This window comes from Anomaloglossus baeobatrachus, unplaced genomic scaffold (genome assembly GCF_048569485.1).
Source record: "Anomaloglossus baeobatrachus isolate aAnoBae1 unplaced genomic scaffold, aAnoBae1.hap1 Scaffold_81, whole genome shotgun sequence".
Classification (NCBI taxonomy): Eukaryota; Metazoa; Chordata; class Amphibia; order Anura; family Aromobatidae; genus Anomaloglossus; species Anomaloglossus baeobatrachus.
In genome coordinates this window covers 213,940-229,123 of record NW_027445195.1, presented here as the reverse complement: position 1 = coordinate 229,123, position 15,184 = coordinate 213,940, and the positions used below count along the sequence as shown (strand labels likewise).

The window sequence follows — 15,184 nt, the reverse complement described above, 5'->3', positions numbered from 1 at the left end:
ATAGGCCAGGGTGCCACTCAAGGCCGTAACCAATTCGGGTTATAGCTTCTCGGCCTTTTGGCTAAGATCAAGTGTAGTTTCGGAGGACGCTACCTTGGTCGGTACTGGAAGGTGCCTGGGATTGCACGTCTGCCGGCCTTGAGGAAGTGTGTGCGCCTTCTGGTGACACATAGCCCTCTTGTGCCTGGACGGTTCCCAGGCAACGGGAGGCGATCACCTTTGTTATTTTGAAGTCCTACTGATAAACAGAAAAAAAAAAAAATTAAATCTGTTCTTATCAGTTTAATATCTGATACGTCCCCTCTCTGGGGACCATATATTAAATGGATTTTTAGAACAAGGAGATGGAAAAAATCTTGCTCTGTCCACTCCACGCATTGACCTGGTATTGCAGTACCTCCAGGACCGGTGCACCCCTTCTTAACCCAGTTTCCAAAAGCAGAACTCAATTCACCTGATTCAAATGAGCCCCATTAGTGAATTGAAAGAAAGCAAAAACTTTATATGTACCTCAATTTGGCCAATTCACTTTTCACACTTTCACCCTTTTTTTTATCTTTCACACCTTTTACTTGCTTTATTGATGCAAAAAGCTGTGCCAAATAGCAAACTCATCTCCACTCAACTTGACCAACTCTGCTATGTCCCGTGCAGTATCTTATTCTCAGCCTTATCTAGATCATTTGCAATTGAATAGAATAGATCCCTTTTGGCTGCTTATGACTGTGTAAAATATGTAGTTTTACTGGGCTGGGATGAGAGAATCCATTGAAGCATGATGTAGGGATTGTGGTTCCTGTGTGCTAAGAAAAGAGGCTGGCACCAGCCAGAAAGCCCCATTGCAGCCAATAATCACTTAATAACTTTTTCAACTTGTCATCATATGGGAGGCCTTCCATTCCTTGTAGTAGTCTAGTTGCCCACCTTTGAACTGACTCTAACTTCTGAATGTCCTTTTTAAAATGTGGAGCCCAAAACTGGTTCCCATATTCCAGATGTAGCCTTACAAGTGATTTATAGAGGTGTAACAATACGTTGGGATCACGGGATCTAATCTCCCTTTTTATACACCCTAAAATCTTGTCCCAAGCAGCATTCCATCAGCCTCTGGAAGGTTCCTGGCGCATTGCACAGCTCGAAGGGCATGCTTTTGAACTCGCAGAGACCCATAGGGGTGGCGAAGGCGGTCTTCTCCCGGTCTGCCTCAGCAACGGACACTTGCCAATAGTGACTAGTGAGATCAAGGGTAGAAAAATAATTTGCAGTTCTCAATGCAGCTAGCGATTCCTCAATACGGGGAGTGGTGCCGTCCTTCTTTTTTAACAGGATCAACAGAGCTGCCCAAAGGCTACAACTGTCACGGATAACCCCAGCCGCCTTCATGTTGCTCAACATGTCCTTGGTACACTGGCAATGTGAAGGTGGTATTGGCTTATAGCTCTCTTTGATGGGTGGGTGTGCACCTGTGGGGATGTGGTGTTGGACCCCTTTTATTCCCCCAAAATCTAGCGGGCTTCCCACCGGTAACCCGCTCCCCAGCTTGGATGGATGCTGAGGGAGCCCCTTTTGCCCGCAGGCTCTGGCCCTGGGAACTGTAGCCTTGGCGGTGACTGTGCTTCCCTCTACGGTGTGAGCTGTTGCCTTCAATCGGGTCTTGACTGCTGGGAAACCCTGGAGGTTCCTGTCGCTAACGGATTTGACCGGTTTTACGGCGACTCCTAGCCTGGTCGGGGTCCGTAGGCCCTGCCGGATGGTGCTGGCTTCTCTTCACTCCCCGATCTGGTACCGGCGGGCCACCGCCCATCCCCGGTCCGTACGGTTCACTCCAATCAGCCTCTCCTGCAGAAGGTCACCACCGTCTGCCAACCTTGCTGAGTGCCCGGGCCACACACCCGGACACGGTCAGTCTCCTCTCCTCTTCACTTCTCTAACTCCAAAACTGATCTCTAATCTGACTCCTTTTCCCGCCTCCAGGACTGTGAACTCCTCGGTGGGTGGGATCAACCGCCTGGCCCACCCCCTGGTGTGGACATCAGCCCCTGGAGGAAGGCAACTAGGATTTGTGTTTAGCTTCGGTGTGCCTAGCCGGAGTGTAGAGTGTGTTGGTGTAGTACCTGTGACGACCTGGCTTGTCCAGGGCGCCACATTCCCCTATAGTAAAATGCAGACCGTCCGCGGGCTGCCCGTCCATCACCGGTTTTATTTTCACAACTGAAAAAGAATAAAACGGTAAAACATGTAAAAGCATCATAAACATTTTACAACGGTACAGCTTCCGCTCTTCTCCCACCCAAACAACCTGGCCCTGATGCTGCCCCTAAGAAGCGGGCAGCACCCCTTGACCCCAGTCCAGCACCAAGTTGCCCGAGCGGGTTCTGTCTCTTTCAGGGGGCCCACGTCCAAGGGGACCCCTGAACCCCCGGAGGATCGCCACCGGTTACGGTAGTGGCGGGCCTAGGCCATCCCTTTCCTCCAGGCCCATCCTCCCAAATCAGCCTCTCCGGAGGCGGTAACGGTGTCAAGCCAACAAACATTTTTATTTACATTGCACTAAGTTTGTGGTTGCCCTGCAAGTTCTCGGGCTTGTCCGTAAGCAGTTCCTTACGCAATGGTTGCACAGTCCCTACGGGGACAACAGTTGCCGGCAACGGCCGGTTTAATCACGGTTCAATCAGGTAAACTTCTTTGGTTGATCATCTTTACTTATCATTTAAAACTTTCAAACTGGTACACTCAACACATAAAGGGGGGGGCCCTTTTAAAGAGTAGTTTCCCTGTACCTAAGTGGGGGTCTACCTAGGTTGGGGCGAGTGGACCTTCGGGGTCCGGTGTCAGTGGTGACAGGCAGTGGGGCAGAGGGAACAGTCAGTTCCTCCTCCCTGCTATCATGTGGGGCAGGCGGAGGCGTAGGGGAGCTGGGTACAGGTACATCCCTGGGCACTGGCTCGCGGTTAACCGTTTCCATCATTTCTTCATCCACGGGTTGTGGGAACAGTATCACTGGAAGGATCACCGCACCGTTCTGTGTAGGCCAGTCTGCTGGAAAATCACCCATCATGGTGTGGATTACCTCTTTTTCCTTCTCCACTGGACTGGGAACTGGAGCCTCATCCGCTACTCTCAATGCTGGTGGGCACTTCTTCAGGTGGTCTCGGGAAACCGTGGCCAAAGTCCCCCCCTGGTCACGGCTGATCTGGTAGGCCTTCCCATTCTCCCATCCTGTGGGCTGGACTACATACGGGGTTTTTTCCCATTGATCATCCAGCTTGTGGGCCCTTCTTTTCCGCTTCAGCACTACATCCCCAGGTTGGAAGGAACCGGCAGGCGCCTTCTTGTTGAAGCACTGCTCCTATTGTCCCCGACTCTGGCACAAGTTCTTTTCAACATACTCCTGGACCTGTCGGTACTGTGTCCTCCGCCGAGTGTCCCATTCAGCTGTCGACAGGAGTGCTTCTGAAGCTTCCAAGCCCATTTCCAGATCCACTGGTAGCCGGCCGGGACGAGCTCTCATCAGGTATGCTGGAGTGCATTTCGTAGAGCTGGAAGGGATGTTGTTGTACATATCGACCAGGTCAGGTAGCTTCTCCAGCCACAGGTTCCGCTCTTCCAGTGGTAACGTCTTGAGGAGGCCCAGGACCAAGTGGTTCATCTTTTCACAAATGCCATTGGTTTGGGCGTGGTAAGGTGTGGTCCGGATTTTCTTGCAGCCGTACAACTGGCAGAATTCCTGGAATACCTCTGCTTCAAAGGCCGGACCCTGGTCGGTAAGCACCCTCTCCGGGTACCAATGCGGTCAACAGAAATAAGCCTGGAAAGCCTTAGCAGCGGTGCGGCCGGTTAAGTCCTTAACTGGGACAACCACCAGGAACCTCGAGTAGTGGTCTACGATGGTCAGAGCGTAGGTGTACCCACTTCGGCTGGGGGTGAGCTTTACATGGTTAAGGGCAACCAGCTCCAGCGGTTGGTGTGTAATGATCGGGTGTAGGGGTGCCTTCTGGCTGGCCTCGTCCTTCCTTCTCAATGCGCAAGGGCCACATTCTCGGCACCAGGCCTCCACAGATTCCCGCATTCCACTCCAATAGAACCGCTCTCTTAACAACATCTCTAGCTTCTTCCACCCGAAGTGCACTGCACCATCATGGTATGCTTGCAGGACGGTGGGCACGTTAGCCTGGGGAATCACCAGCTGGCGGATCTTCTCGTGAGTCTTTGGATTAATCAGCTCGCGATACAACTTCCCCTGGTGTAGGTATAGCCGGGTCCGTTCTTGCCACAGACGTTGGGCTTCGGCAGGGGCAGCAGGGTCTATCCCAGCAGAACCCTGTTCCACTAGAGTCTTGACCAGGCGGACAGCAGGTGCCTGGTCCTGAGCTTCCTGCCAGTCCTGTCGGGGCAGCGGATCCAGGTTCACCCGTTGTTGGTAGACGTGCACCTTCTCAGTGAATGGCCGGTGAAATGCAGGCAACTCGATCTCTTCGAGGTCATCATCCTCTGGCCCCTCTTCCGACAGGTGGGGCATCCGGGAGAGTGCATTGGCATTGACGTTGGTACGGCCGGCCCGGTACTTGATGGTGAAATCGTAGTTGGCTAACCTGGTCACCCACCGCTGCTCCAACGCGCCCAGCTTGGCCGTATCTAGATGGGTCAGCAGGTTATTGTCTGTGTACGCGGTGAACTTGGCTGCTGCCAGGTAATGGCGGAACCGCTCGGTGATAGCCCACACCAGTGCCAAGAGCTCAAGCTTGAAGGAGATGTAGTTCTCAGGGTTCCTCTCAGTCGGTCGGAGTTTTCGGCTAGCATAAGCTATTACCTTTTCCCTTCTGTCTTGGACCTGGGATAGAACAGCCCCCAAGCCCACATTGCTGGCGTCGGTGTAGAGGATGAATGGGCGGCTGTAGTCAGGGTACGCTAGGATTTCCTCTCCGGTCAGGGCTGTTCTCAGCTGGCGGAAGGATTCCTCATGCTTTTCTTCCCACACCAATGGGGCTACTAGGGATCTACCACCCTTGGTCTGTCCTACGAGGAGGTCTTGCATGGGGGCAGCCATCTTTGTGTACCCCTTAATGAAGCGACGGTAATATCCCACCAGGCCCAGAAACTGCCTCACTTCCCTCACTGTGGTCGGTCTCGGCCAGTCTTGGATGGCGGTGATCTTCTCGGGGTTGGGGGCGACACCTTCCGCACCAACCACATGTCCTAGGTACTGCACTCTGGGTTTCAGCAGATGACACTTTGAGGGCTTCAACTTCATCCCATACTTGGCAAGGGACGCGAACACCTCGGCTAGGTGCTCCAGGTGGGCTTCATACGTCTGTGAGTACACAATCACATCATCCAAGTACAGCAAAACGGTCCCATAGGCAGTCTTCTCTCGGTCTTCCGGTGCCACGGCCACCTGCCAGTACCCGCTGGTGAGGTCAAGGGTGGAGAAGTAGTTAGCGGTTCTCAGCGAGGCCAGGGACTCTTTGATGCGGGGCAGAGGGTAAGCATCCTTATGCGTTATCTGGTTAATCTTCCGGTAATCCACACACATCCGCATGGTGCCATCCTTCTTCTTAACCAGCACCAACGGAGCGGCCCAGGGACTACAGCTGTCCCTAATAACCCCTGCCTCCTTCATGTTCCTCAACATGTCTTTGGAGCATTGGTAGTGCGCAGGGGGAATAGGCCTGTATCTCTCTTTAATAGGGGAGTGTGTACCGGTAGGGATGTGGTGTTGAACCCCTTTAATCTGCCCAAAATCTAGAGGGTGCTTGCTAAAAACCCGCTCATACTCCTGTACCACCCGGTATACCCCTTCCTTGTGGTGTATGGGGGTATCATCAGTGCCGACATGTAGCTCTCGATACCACTCGCCTAACTCCCCCAGGGATGAGTGGGAACCGGCAGCAGGCGGTGTGACCGGGGGAACGGCTTCATGGATCGTGTGGGGATCTAGAGTGAGCAATTTGGCAAGGGTAGCGTACCGGGTGGTGCATGAATGCACACATATTGGTTTTATAATCTTATTGTATTACTTTATATTCTTATTTCACTTGTGCATATCTCCACCATAATCCTGGCTAAGAAATATAGCTTTTTTTGGGGTACACAGGTAGTAAGGTCTTCTTTCTATTTCTTTAGGGGTGATATAGCCTGGTGGAACTCTAGACCTCTAACATTATATATGCACCCTTTTTCTTTATGGTTCTTGGACACCTTATAACATTCTTCCATACATATATATCTTTCTTATAAATTATAAATTATAAATAATTAGGCATTTTTATATATTTTATTTACATTTTCATAAATAACTTTTTACAAAGCATGGGGGACATTCTCACATACATATAATTTTCATGTACGCATTCTGAAAATTTACGCATAAACCGTACACACTCCTTTTTGTAACAATTTCTATAACTCATTCGCTGAACTCTCATCCCGGATATTCATTCTTACACCGAATTTCCTGTTATAACACAACATTCATGATTTTTATTCAATTTATTTTTATTTTTTAGGTTTATTAGTAGTGATGAGCGAGTACTAAAAAGCTCGGGTGCTCGAAGCTCGGGCCGAGCCTCCCAAGATACTCGTGTACTCGGCCCGAGCACCGAGCCCAATGTTATCCTATGGGAGACCCGAGTATTTTTGTGAAATGACCACCGGCAGCATGTAGAAACCCTAAAAATGGCACAAAAGTCTCCGATGAGTGCTCAAATGACATGGCAACAGCATGGGGAAGACCCCTTGAAGCATTTATCACTCAAAAGTCACAGCTGTGAATAATTTTGTCCGCGTTTTACGCCATTTTTACGGACTCACCAGAAAACCTTCCAAAATGACACCAAAATGATTTTTCATAGCGGAAATGTTAAGGGCACATACCCAATAGTGAGATAGAGCTAATGTATGTTACTTTTTGAGATCAATACATGAAAGATTTTACGTAAAACATTGTGTGGCACTCCGATGTCCCTGAGAAGAGACGTACATAAAGGCCTCTGAGTCTAATGTGCCCATTTTGAGGAACTGAGTCTTTGTAGTATTTTCCTTTGCCAGGGCAGTCCAAAATTGTGAGGTTCACCAATGCCCCTGCATACAGACGTGCATGATGGCCTGTAAACCTGAAGTGCCCATTGTAAGGAAGTGGGTCTATTGTAGTATAGCCCTTAGGCAGGGCAGCCAAAAATTGGGAGGCTCCACGTTGTCCCTGGATAGAGACGTGCATGAGGGCCTCAAAACATTAAGTGTCCAGTGTCAGGAAGTGGGTGTATTATAGTATAGCCCTTAGGCAGGGCAGCCAAAAATTGGGAGGCTCCACGTTGTCCCTGGATAGAGACGTGCATGAGGGCCTGTAAACCTGAAGTGCCCATTGGAAGGAAGTGGGTCTTTTGTAGTATAGCCCTTTGGCAGGGCAGCCAAAAATTGGGAGGCTCCACGTTGTCCATTGTCAGGAAGTGGGTGTATTATAGTATAGCCCATTGGCAGGGCAGCCAAAAATTGGGAGGCTCCACGTTGTCCCTGGATAGAGACGTGCATGAGGGCCTCAAAACATTAAGTGTCCATTGTCAGGAAGTGGGTGTATTATAGTATAGCCCTTAGGCAGGGCAGCCAAAAATTGGGAGGCTCCACGTTGTCCCTGGATAGAGACGTGCATGAGGGCCTCAAAACATTAAGTGTCCATTGTCAGGAAGTGGGTCTTTTGTAGTATAGCCCTTTGGCAGGGCAGCCAAAAATTGGGAGGCTCCACGTTGTCCCTGGATAGAGACGTGCATGAGGGCCTCAAAACATTAAGTGTCCATTGTCAGGAAGTGGGTGTATTATAGTATAGCCCTTAGGCAGGGCAGCCAAAAATTGGGAGGCTCCACGTTGTCCCTGGATAGAGACGTGCATGAGGGCCTCAAAACATTAAGTGTCCATTGTCAGGAAGTGGGTGTATTATAGTATAGCCCTTAGGCAGGGCAGCCAAAAATTGGGAGGCTCCACGTTGTCCCTGGATAGAGACGTGCATGAGGGCCTCAAAACATTAAGTGTCCATTGTCAGGAAGTGGGTGTATTATAGTATAGCCCTTAGGCAGGGCAGCCAAAAATTGGGAGGCTCCACGTTGTCCCTGGATAGAGACGTGCATGAGGTCCTCAAAACATTAAGTGTCCATTGTCAGGAAGTGGGTGTATTATAGTATAGCCCTTTGGCAGGGCAGCCAAAAATTGGGAGGCTCCACGTTGTCCCTGGATAGAGACGTGCATGAGGGCCTCAAAACATTAAGTGTCCATTGTCAGGAAGTGGGTGTATTATAGTATAGCCCTTAGGCAGGGCAGCCAAAAATTGGGAGGCTCCACGTTGTCCCTGGATAGAGACGTGCATGAGGGCCTCAAAACATTAAGTGTCCATTGTCAGGAAGTGGGTGTATTATAGTATAGCCCTTTGGCAGGGCAGCCAAAAATTGGGAGGCTCCACGTTGTCCCTGCATAGAGACGTGCATGAGGGCCTCAAAACATTGTTCCCATTGCAAAGGAGCGGGTCTCCTGTCGTTGTAATGTCCATTCTGCAAAGAATGGGCGAAAAAATTTACCACTGGGGGTATACCTGAAACAAAGGCCTAACTCTTGTAACGGTCATCATGGTGGCGCATGAGGAGAAGGAGGAGCAGTCCAGCGATTATCCAAAGTCCAGAAGTGTGTACCCATGGGTGACTGGAGGTACATGGCAAATTCCCGTTACAAACTTTAAATTCCGCTCTCATTTGCTGGTGGTGTGGTGAAGTCTGGCCCAATCCAACCCTTGTTCATCTTGATCAGAGTCAGCCTGTCAGCATTTTCAGTTGACAGGCGGGTGCGTTTATCTGTAATGATTCCACCTGCGGCACTAAAAACACGCTCTGACAAAACGCTAGCGGCAGGGCAGGCCAGGACTTCCAAGGCGTAGAGAGCCAATTCATGCCACGTGTCCACCTTGGATACCCAATAATTGTAAGGCACAGAGGAATGTCGGAGTACAGTTGTTCGATCTGCAAGGTACTCCTTGAGCATCTGGGCAAACTTAGGATTTCTTGTGGCACTACCCCGCACCTCAGGGGCTGTGGTACGTGAGGGGCTGAGAAAACTGTCCCACATCTTAAAGACTGTTCCCCTACCTCTGGCGGATTGGACTTGTGCCTCTCTCGGCTGTACGCCTTGGTTGTCCACTGATTCCTGACCTATGCCGCTAGCGTTTTGTGAGGGGAATGCTTTGCCTACTTCCGTGACTATGGCCTTCCGGAACTGCTGCATTTTGGTTGACCTCTCCGCCTCGGGAATAAGAGACATAAAGTTCTCCTTGTAGCGTGGGTCTAACAGTGTTACCAACCAGTAATGATTGTCGGCCAAGATGTTCTTAACGCGAGGGTCACGAGACAGGCAGCTTACCATAAAGTCAGCCATGTGCGCCAGACTCTTAACAGCCAGGACTTCAGTAGCCTGACCAACACGTTGACTGAACATGCTGTCCTCCTCCTCCTCCTCCTCCTCCTCCTCATCTACCCTGTCCTCTGGCCAGCCACGCTGAACCGAGGATATGACTGGTGTGCATGTCATATCCTCAATTTGGCCGGAGATTTGCTCCATGTCTTCATCCTCCTCCTCGTCATAGTCCTCCACTGCACGTTGTGATGAGACGAGGCTGGGCTGTGTGTTATCACCCACACCCACTACTGTTTCTTGCTGCAACTCATCGCGCTCCGCCTGCAATGCATCATGTTTGGTTTTGAGCAGAGACCGTTTTAGAAGGCAGAGTAGCGGTATGGTGACGCTAATAATGGCGTCATCACCACTCACCATCTTGGTGGAGTCCTCAAAGTTTTGGAGGATGGTACATAGGTCGGACATCCATCTCCACTCCTCAGGTGTTATGTGTGGAGTTTGACCCATTTCCCGACGGCTTAGGTGATGCAGGTACTCAACAACTGCCCTCTTCTGCTCACATATCCTGACCAACATGTGCAGAGTTGAATTCCAACGCGTGGGGACATCACACACCAGTCTGTGAGCCGGAAGATGCAAACTGCGCTGAAAGCCGGCAAGGCCGGCTGAAGCAGTAGGTGACTTTCGAAAATGTGCAGACAGGCGGCGAACTTTTACCAGCAGATCAGACAGCTCTGGGTATGACTTTAGAAACCGCTGAACCACGAGGTTGAGCACATGGGCCACGCATGGAACATGTGTCAGCTGGCCTCGCCTCAAAGCCGCCACCAGGTTCCGGCCATTGTCACACACGACCTTTCCTGGCTTTAGGTTCAGAGGTGTGAGCCAGTGATCTGCCTGCTGTTTCAGAGCTGTCCACAGCTCTTCTGCATTGTGGGGTTTGTCACCTATGCAGATTAGCTTCAGCACAGCCTGTTGCCGCTTCGCCGAGGCAGTGCTGCAGTGCTTCCAGCTTGGGACTGGTGTGGAGGGTACAGTGGATGAGGATGCGCAGGAGGAGGAGGAGGCTGAAGAGCATGACATTCCGGAGCTGTAGAGTGTGGGTGAAACACTGACTGAGGTAGGGCCTGCAAACCTTGGTGTGGGAAGGACGTGTTCCGTCCCTCGCTCAGACTGGGTCCCAGCTTCCACAATATTAACCCAGTGTGCCGTCAACGAGATGTAGCGGCCTTGCCCACAAGCACTTGTCCACGTGTCTGTGGTTAGGTGGACTTTGGGTGAAACAGCGTTGTTCAGGGCACGTGTGATGTTTTGTGACACGTGGTTATGCAACGCGGGGACGGCACACCGGGAGAAATAGTGGCGGCTGGGGACCGAGTAACGTGGGACAGCTGCCGCCATCAGGTCGCGGAATGCTTCTGTCTCCACCAGCCTAAAAGGCAACATTTCCAGCGCAAGCAGTCGCGAAATGTTAGCATTTAGAACTGTGGCATGTGGGGTGTTGGCAGTGTATTTGCGCCTGCGTTCAAAGGTTTGCTGAATGGATAACTGAACGCTGCGCTGGGACAAGGACGTGCTTGATGATGGTGTTATTTCTGAGTAGGCAACTGCAGGTGCAGGACCGGAGGAGGCTTGTTCGCAGGCAGCATGGACAGGGGATTGGCTCGCATGCACAACCAGCGAAGACGTAGCAGTGACATTAGCAAGCACTGCTCCTCGACTCTGTTGTACTTCCCACAAAGTCGGGTGCTTGGCTGACATGTGCCTGATCATGCTGGTGGTGGTCAGGCTGCTAGTTTTGGTACCCCTGCTGATGCTGGCACGGCAGGTGTTGCAAATGGCCTTTTTAGAATCATCTGGATCCAACTTAAAAAACTGCCAGACTCGGGAAGACCTAACATTTGTACAGGCACCTTGTGTCGTGTTGTTGTTCCGGGGAACGGTTGCCTGACTTCTGCCTGGAGCCACCACCCTGCTTCTTACTGCCTGTTGGGATGCTACGCCTCCCTCCCCCTGTGCACTGCTGTCCTCGCTCTGCATATCCTCCTGCCAGGTTGGGTCAGTTACTGGATCATCCACCACGTCGTCTTCCTCTTCCGCACCCTGCTCCTCCTCCTGACTTCCTGACAATTGTGTCTCATCATCGTCCACCCCTTGTTGAGACACGTTGCCAACTTCGTGAGAACGTGGCTGCTCAAATATTTGGCCATCTGTACATACGATCTCCTCATGACCCACTTCAACATGAGCTGGCGAGAGGCCAGAATGTGCGAATGGAAACGTGAACAGCTCTTCCGAGTGTCCAAGTGTGGGATCATTAATGTCCGAGGACGTGTACTCAGCCTTGTGGTAGGAAGGAGGATCAGGTTCTGAAATGTGCGGTGCAGTATCACGGCTACTGACACTTGACCGTGTGGATGACAGAGTGTTTGTGGTGGTGCCAATCTGACTGGAAGCATTATCCGCTATCCAACTAACAACCTGTTGACACTGGTCTTGGTTCAAGAGCGGTGTACTGCTGCGGTCCCCAAGAATTTGGGACAGGACGTGCGAGCGACTAGATGTGGCCCTTTGTTGTGGCAAAATTAGAGCTTGCCCACGACCTCGGCCTCTGCCTGCACCACCATCACGTCCACTTCCTTGTTCCTTGCCAACGCCCTTGCGCATTTTGCAATGCTGTGCTGACGTGTATTCACTAGACTTGGGCGTTATATCAAAGTTTGTGCAAATTGTGCACCTGTACGCTGCCACCGACAGGCACACACGTGCGGTTTTTAAATGCAAGCACGGACGCACTAAGAACCTAACAGGTTTTAGGAGCAAAAATTAATGACGAGAACTCTGACACTATCAGCCACTGCTGACTGACATGTATTATACACTACACTTGTGCGTTATATAATAGTTTGGTAAAAACGCACACAAGTGCACCTGTACGCTGCCACCGACAGGCACACACGTGCGGTTTTTAAATGCAAGCACGGACGCACTAAGAACCTAACACAGGTTTTAGGAGCAAAAATTAATGACGAGAACTCTGACACTATCAGCCACTGCTGACTGACGTGTATTATACACTACACTTGTGCGTTATATAATAGTTTGGTAAAAACGCACACAAGTGCACCTGTACGCTGCCACCGACAGGCACACACGTGCGGTTTTTAAATGCAAGCACGGATGCACTAAGAACCTAACACAGGTTTTAGGAGCAAAAATTAATGACGAGAACTCTGACACTATCAGCCACTGCTGACTGACGTGTATTATACACTACACTTGTGCGTTATATAATAGTTTGGTAAAAACGCACACAAGTGCACCTGTATGCTGCCACCGACAGGCACACACGTGCGGTTTTTAAATGCAAGCACGGACGCACTAAGAACCTAACACAGGTTTTAGGAGCAAAAATTAATGACGAGAACTCTGACACTATCAGCCACTGCTGACTGACGTGTATTATACACTACACTTGTGCGTTATATAATAGTTTGGTAAAAACGCACACAAGTGCACCTGTACGCTGCCACCGACAGGCACACACGTGCGGTTTTTAAATGCAAGCATGGACGCACTAAGAACCTAACAGGTTTTAGGAGCGACAATTGCTGAGAAGTCTGACACTATCAGGACTGTTTTAGACTGTGTACACCAGCCCCAGATATGATGAAGGCTGGTATACGGTCACCACTAGGAATGGCTATATACCCTGCCTGCCTGCCTGCCTGCCTGTATACTGCTACAATAGTCCTGACAAGGACTCTTTTGGTCACTAGCCTGTATTCCAACCTGGCTATACCCTGCCTGTATACAGCAACAATAGTCCTGAGAAGGACTCTGCTACTGTACTCCGACCTGGCTATACCCTGCCTGCCTGTATACAACTAGAATAGTCCTGAGAAGGACTTTTGGTCACACTGTTTGCAGCCCTGCTACGGAAATAGCTATAAAGGGCCGCAAACCTTTCCCTGAAGCAGCGACCCTCTCCCTGCACTGACTGTCTGGATAGCTGTGAGCAGAGCACAGCGCGCCCGCCGGTATAAAGGCTCGGTCACGCTGTGCAGGCCGGCCAATCACTGCAATTCCACAACTAACAGGGCTGTGGCATTGCAGTGGTCTGCCAGACAATCCCTGCATGAGGGCTGGCTCTCAAAAGAGCGCCAACATGCAGGGATGAAGACCACGAGTACAGCACGAGTATCGCGAGATTACTCGGTCCCCGTCGAGTAGACCGAGTACAGTGATACTCGTGCGAGTACCGAGTAGTAACAAGCATGCTCGCTCATCACTATTTAGTAGTAAAATGGCTTACACTCCCCTTTTTTCCACTTTTTTCTTCACTACTTTTATAAAGAAATTTTTCCTTTCTTTATTCTTAATGCAATTTTATATAGCAACACCACCATTTTTTGCCACGAACATAATTTTTCTTGTCCGTCATCCCGTTCACCCTTACAGGGTTGTGGACAGATGCACTTGTCACTACACTTCTAAGACTCAATACAGGGTCTGGAGCTCAATGCTCCCTTTTTGTTTTTTTTTTCTTCTTTTTTTTCTTTTTTTCATTTTGTCCTTCTTCTTCTTCTTTTTCTGATTTTTGTCTCAAAAAGCTGATGAAATTTGAAACACTATACCCCAGTGATTTTATAAATGTTTCTCAATATATCACTTGAGAACTTTTATGGCCAGTATTGTAACAGTTGACCATCCCGGCAGTATTTGAAATACAGCAGTCAGTCCTCTGACGTAGCTCCATATGTGTATATATAGAGGTTCTTCCTCCTTTGATTGCATACTGTTCTTTTTTTGCCCTGATGAAGGAGACAGTGATCTCTGAAACACATTGACCGGAAAAAAGAATAAAGAGATGAAATAATTAACATCAGTTTCCTTTGGTGACAGCGCGGCACGCACCCGATTTTCCTCCTATACGTTATTGCTCTTCTACTAGGGGCTGCGGCTGTCGCCATTTGTAACGTGCATTTAGGGGTTGTGACTGGCACAACCTTAATAGGTGAGTGCAACTACTATTAATTATTTGTTACCTTACCAGGTAAGACCCTAATTTGTGCGTCTGCTCCAGAGTTATTTCCCTGATTATTAATATCTGACAGGCAGTGATTGATCCTGCATTCTCACCTTCCTCTCTGTTGCACATTCTTATTGTTCCTATATGCTCTCTATTTCCATCAGACTTTTTTTGTCCTTCGGTGGGGCTCTAACATATGTGCACCATTTATTATTTATTTTTATGGATTCCTTTCTTTTTTCATGCTAGCGTTCATTATGCAGTAGTCATTCATGATATATCTTATATTTGTGAATCCATTAGGGCTCTATATGTCTGGTGCATCACATTGGGTCTTTTCAGTGCACAATAGGCACCTTTTTCTGTTATGCTCTGCTGCCACCTTATGGACATCCTATCAGTGATGCCAGAAAAAAATGGACATGTCTCCGTGCAGCAATCACGGACACGCGGGTACGCCGCACGGAGACACGTGCAGTGAAAAATCACTGATGTGTGAGCAGACCCATTCATTATAATGGATCTGCGTATCTCAGTGATTCTGTTATGTTTAAAAAAAAGCACAAACGTACCAGAATCACTGACGTGTGAAACAGGCCTTATAGTGTTTTGATTTATGTATGTATTATACAACTTCTGTGGATCTTGTATGAGTGACTTTTCTTCATTTTATTGGATTGTTTTAAAATATTGAAATAAAGTCACGCTTCCTATGCATCCTTTTGTATTCTGATTGGCTACTATAATACAGTTTTTAGGCACTGA

The 15,184-nt window shown here is 49.6% G+C and overlaps 1 pseudogene; it reads left to right on the top strand.

Annotated features, from left to right (window-relative positions):
* Window positions 1-212: 212 nt before the first annotated feature.
* On the top strand, window positions 213-419 carry LOC142288280 (U2 spliceosomal RNA; annotated as a pseudogene).
* Window positions 420-15,184: the final 14,765 nt, after the last annotated feature.